The sequence below is a fragment of the Stegostoma tigrinum genome, chromosome 13 (assembly GCF_030684315.1).
Source record: "Stegostoma tigrinum isolate sSteTig4 chromosome 13, sSteTig4.hap1, whole genome shotgun sequence".
Taxonomy (NCBI): Eukaryota; Metazoa; Chordata; class Chondrichthyes; order Orectolobiformes; family Stegostomatidae; genus Stegostoma; species Stegostoma tigrinum.
In genome coordinates, this window is record NC_081366.1 from 75240731 (window position 1) to 75247113 (window position 6383).

The following is a 6383-nucleotide window of genomic DNA, read 5'->3' on the forward strand; positions in this document are numbered from 1 at the left end:
TCCCCAGATCGCTGGATTAACAGTCCAGCAATAAGGCCACTAGGCCATTGTCTCCTCATCTTGTGTTGACATTACAAAGGATTGAGGTGGCTCTGCTATAGAGAAGGGCATTTATTAGCCAAATGCCTCATTGCTAGAGGATATAGCAGGGAATTCACTCATGATATCACAAGCTACATACCTGCAAGCAAATTTTAAAGCTTTCACAGAATCCTTACATTTGTCACATCAAGTCCATACTAACCCTCCAAAGAGCATCCCACCCAAACCCATCTCCCTATAATCCTGCTTTTCCCAATGGCCTATCCAACTAACGTGCACATCTTTGGACCACAGGAACCCCGCACATGCACAAGGAGGACATGCAAACTCCACACAGATAGTGGCCTGAGCTTGAAATCAAGCCTGGGCCCCTGGCGTTGTAAGGCAGCAGTGCTAACCACTGAGCCATCATGCCACCCTCATTATCTTTATCGTGATAGGAGTGTCATAAAGGCAGGGGGCTTTAATACACATGGTACAATCAACATGGCTCTGAGCAAGTCAGGATCCCTCATGCCTCTTACCTGAAGATGGCCATATTTAGCATCAATATCTAATAAAATGTAGGGGCTATAAACCATGCCTTTGCACAAGACAACTTCAAGCCAAGCTCTGCTCCTGCAGATGACATGGAGCCACACTGACAATCCTTCACAACGATTATTGGCTTCTGTTAGAAAATACAACTGTGTGGTTGTGACTGAAGACAAGATTAGACTCCAGACTGAAACAACCGCAACAAGACAACATCCACAGCAAGAAGTTCATGCAGCATGAGGAACCTCTTGATAAGGCATCAGAGGGAAGAGAGCATCTGTCGCTTAGGAACAGTAACAGCAAGGGGTTAGGAAGTAGTGAAGCTTAATATAGCTCCTAGCAATCCTCAGCATGGATCTCTTGCAGAGATTATTTGTGTTGTCAATCACTGAATGGCTTTTATAGTCAGGAAATAGTCAATAACTAACCCTCTGAGAGACAGCACTTTGACAGTGCTGGTTCCAATGTGCCATGGACATAGTGCAATCTTAATGTCTATATGTTTCATATAAACATTACATGATCAGTAATTCATTTACATTTTGTTTGCAAAGCATTTTTCTCAAACCACTCAGACAAATAAAATCTGAAAAATCTGTTGCCAAGTTAACTGATTTAATCAGACTAATCTTTCTTGTCTTTTCTAACATATACAAGACTAAATATTTATTTGTCCTCATTCTATGTCAGTTCTGAGGAAGGGCCACTGTCTTGAAATATTCTGTATTCTCTCCACAGGTTCCAGCGCTCATAGTCCTTTTATTTATGTTAATCATTTATGGGGTTTAGAGACAGATATATTAGATGCAATTTAAGTGCATGAAAAATGAAAATTCTGCTAGCACAGTGGGGAAAATCACTTACATCGGAGTACAATTAGATTCAGCGTTGATCCTGTCCTTGTATTAACTGCAATATTGGTGTTTTCATTGGCACTGAACAGTTATTGTGTGACTGTGGAGAGCTTGCACATTCTCCCCATGTCTGTGTGGGTTTCCTCCGGGTGCTCCGGTTTCCTCCCACTACCCAAAGGTGTGCAGGCTAGGTAGATTGGCTGTGGGAAATCGCTCAGTGTTCAGGAATATGCAAGTTGGGTGGATTGGCCACAGTAAAAACCCCATGTGGGATTACGAGGATGGAGTGAGTGTGGGTGGAATGCTTTTTGGAGGGTCAGTGCAGACTCAATGGGCTGTTGAGCATGAGATTAATGCATGACTGATAACTGTTGCAAGGCAGCTTGTATTTGGTTTCAACCAAATATCTCAGTGCTTGACGTGAACAAAATGATCATGGAGGATTTGTTTTACCCTCTTTTTATAGAAAAACATTATTAAAAATATAGAAAATTCTTCCATTAAAAATACCCAAGTTTATAGAACACCCTGCATGCTAGCAGAATGTATTTTATACCTGATAAAATGCAATTAATATTGTAATTTGTGAAACATATCAGCCAATTTGCACACAGCAAGGTCACATACATTTTCTTATATTCATTCGCAGAAATGACGGGTAGGCCAGCATTTATTGCCCATCCCTAATTGCCCAGAGGGCAGTTAACAGTCAACCACATTGCTGTGGGTCTGGAGTCACACATAGACCAGACCAGGTAAGAATGGCAGTTTCCTTCCCTAAAGGATGTTACTGAAGCAGATGGAGTTTTTCCTGACAATCAACAATGGTTTTCATAGTCAACCTTAGACTCTGAATTCCAGATTTTTATTGAATTCAATTTTACCGACTGCTGTGACAAGATTCAAAACCAGGCCCGCAGAACATTACCTGGGTTTCTGGATTAACAGCCCAGCGATAATCGCACTAGGCCATCATCTCTGCTATTAATGACCAGAAACTATAGAATAAATGCTGCCCTGCCCAGGCTTCATGTTTGCTCTGATAAAGAGTCATCTATACTCAAAATGTTAGCTTGCTCTCTCTCCATGGATGCTGCCTGACCTTCTGTGGTCTCCAGCATTTTTTGTTTTCAGTGCAAATTCCGGCATCTGCAGTAATTCGCTCCTATATCTGCTTTGGTGATATTGGTTGAGAGGATAATATTAACCAGGCTCCACAGTTGCTTTCCTCTTCAAAACAGTGTTCTGTTTTCGGAAGGGTAAGCGTGGTTCTGGCTTAGTTCCAACAAAACCAGAAAAAGCTCAACCAAATGTAGAACAAAGCTTGGTTCGCACCCTGCGCACCACTTTAAATGTCCATGCCCTGCCCCATTGGCTCGCATTAGCAGCAGTACATACTAGCTACCATGTCACACTGCAGCAAAATGTCAGGGCTGCACCTTCTAACCTCACAGCCTCTGTCAGCTCAAAGGACCAGGGCAGCGGCACAGGAACAGCGCCACTGCAAGTTTGTCCCCAAGCCGCCCACTATCCCAACCTGGAACAAATCACTGTTCTTCGTCGATCAAAATCTTAGAACTGACTCTATGATACCTTTGTGGGTGGACAAACTTCCCATGGACTGTAACACTTAAAGAAGAAGTTCACTCATCAGCTTCCTTCACGAGGAATATAAGGAATGGACAATCAATGTATAGGGAGAGGCGATGGTCTAGTGGTATTGTTGCTGAACTGTTAATCCAGAGACCTAGGTAATGTTCTAGGATCCCGGGTTTGAATCCTGCCACGGCAGATGGTGGAATTTGAATTCAATAAAATATCTGGAATTAAGAATCTAATGATGACTGTGAGTAAATTGTTAGGGAAAACCCCATCTGGTTTACTCATGTCCTTTAGGGAAGGAAACTGCCATCCTAACCTGGTCTGGCCTACGTGTGACTCCAGACCCACAGCAATGTGGTTGACTCTCGCCTGCCCTCTGGAAAATTAGGGATGGGCACTAAATGCTGCTTAGCCAGTGATGCCCTCATCCCTTGAATGAATGAAACAAAACGTTGGTATTTCCAGTAATGCAGAGTTAAATAATTTAGAAAGGAGTCTTTCCATATTCATTAATGGGATGAGAGCGTCATTGGCCAGGGCAGCATTTATTGCCCGTCCCTAATTGCCCAGAGGGCAGTTGAGAGCCAACCACACTGATGTGGGTCTGTAGTCACATGTAGGCAAGACCAGGTGAGGATTCCATCCCTAAAGGACATTAGTGAACCAGCTGGGTTTTTTTAAATTTTCTGATAATCAATAAGGGTTTAAGGTCATCATTAGGCTCTTAATTCCTGAAATTACTGCATATTTTCTGATAATCAACAAGTGTTTAAGGTCATCATTAGGCTCTTAATTCCTGAAATTACTGCATAGAGGCTGATATCCCATCACCAAGTCACCCTTTATTTACATGTGCACTGTACATGGGCTGTGAGCAGGCAGCTCAAAACCCAGCCCTTAGACTGAGAAGACCTTCTGAATTTCCTGCTTATAACTGTCAGTTTGGTTGCCTGATTGGCTCAGCTTAACAACCCCAATCAGGGATCTCATGCACAATGACATCCACCAGGCCATGTAGCCAACCACTACAATTGCAAATTCTTTATTGAATTCAAATTCCACAGATAGCCATTGCAGGGTTAGAACACAGTTCCCCGGAGCATTTACTGAGTTTCTGATTGAATAGATGAGCGATAATATCTCTGGGCCGTTGCCTTGCCCCTCAGAAGCACCTCATCTGTTATTGTGAGTACACTCACCTTAGGGTTTGATCAGTTTAATTTCTGAGGCAGAATTCGATGTTTTGACAGCACAGGTCATAGAGCAGTGTTTCAATTGTACTGTGTTGACCAATATATCGCTGGGTGAGATACTGAGGTGGCTGTTTGGTTAGCACCTGAAACTAGATTTTTAATAGGTAGCAGTTAAGCTTTATGATGTACAAAGGTTTAAAATGTTGAGGCTATTATCTGGGGCAATTTTTTTTTGTCAGTTTACCAATACAGCATCTGTGTTAACCTTCAAGCCCCGCTACTTGGATTTGAGTGAATTATCTTAACAGATACATCACTACAGAATTGATAACTGGGGCTGCAGGTGCGATTTCAAATGGAATATCAAACAGAGTCACAGTTGCTTGTTCAAGTCGGCAGAAACAATCCCATGGCATTTTCTAACAAATAGCATAGTTTGTTTCCTCAGATTCCTGGTCAACGTTTATCTCCCAAATAACAACACCTGGCAGATCGGAAAGCTTTCATCTCTGTTTGTGCAACCTCATATGGACAAATTGATTTCCACTACCATAGAGCCAACACTTTAAGCAGAAGTCGTTGATATTGAAGTGCCATAAGACACCCTGGGGGTGTAAATGGTGCTGTGTAAATGTCAGTTTGTTCTTTCCTTCCATTTAATTTGCCCCCCTGTGACTTGGCCTCAACTAGACATATTAATCAGCAGCGCAGTGTAATAATTTAATATTTCGTGTTGGGCTGCTGTCATATAAAGCTCAGCAGCAATAATAACACAGAAGTAGAGAAGGAGTGAGTACGTGCGTTTTTGGCTTTGAAAGCAGAACATAACAGAAATCATAGAGCTATGGATCTATACAGCATGGGAACAGACCCAACCCATCCATACTGACCTGATATCCTAAATTAATCTGGTCCTATTTGCCAGCATTTGGCCATATCCCTCTAAACTCTTCCTTTTCATATACCTGTTCACATGCCTTTTAAATGTTGAAATTGTACCAGCCTCCACCACTTCCTCTGGCAGCTCATTCCATACACACACCACCCTCTGTGTGAAAAAATTGCCCCAAAGGTCCCTTTTAAATCTTCCTCCTCTCACCTTAAACCTATACCCTCTAGATATGGGCTCCCCTACCCCAAGAAAACAGCCTTGGCTATTCACCCTATCCATGCCCCTCATCATTTTATAAACCTCTACAACATCACCCCCTCAGCCTCCGATGCTCCAGGGAAAATAGCCCCAGCCTCTCCCTATAGCTCAAACCGTCCGACCCTGGCAACATCCTTGTAAATCTTTTTTGAACCCTCTCAAGTTTTACCACATCTGCATCAGGGAGACCAGAATTGGACACAGTATTTCAAAAGTGGCCTAACCAATGACCTGTATAGCTGCAACATGACCCTCCCAACTCCTATACTCAATGCATGGACTAATCAAAACAGGAATATGATAGTCCTATCAAATTTAGAAGTCACATGACACTAGGTTATAGTCCAACAGGTTTATTTGTAAACACCAGCTTTTGGAGCCTCAGTCTTTCTTCCAAAGCTTGTGTTTTCAAATAAACCTGTTGGGCTATGTGCTGGTGTCATGTGACTTCTGACCTTTGTCCACCCCAGTCCAACACCGGCTCCTTCACATTCTATCAAATTTAATCATACGGCCACATTGGTGTTTCCCTCTGTTGCATTACAGCATAGGTTCCAGCTCCAGATTACAGGCCTGTATCTTTAAGGTGGCTGCTTTAATCAACATAAAAGTTCAGAACTGGAATAGGCCATTCAGGCCCTCAAGCCTATGCTCCAAGTTGCAAACTCTGCTCCTCACGGTTGACAATGCTTCCAAGTTGATCACCTGTAAACTTGGAAATTGTCCCCGACACACTCAGATGTAGTCCATTAATATATGTCAAGAAAATCAATGGTCCTACTACCAATGCACTATAAACCTTCCTCCAGCCTCAAAAATACACATTGGCCATTCCGCTCTGCTTCCTCTCATGTATCCATATTCTTATTCTCCATTTTGTACCATGTGCTCCAAACTGGCTCATTTGTGTGTTGTACAGCACAGTGGCTCAGTGATTAGCACTGCTGCCTCACAGGGCCGGGGAACCTGGGTTGATTCAACCCTTGGGCAACAATCTGAGTGGAG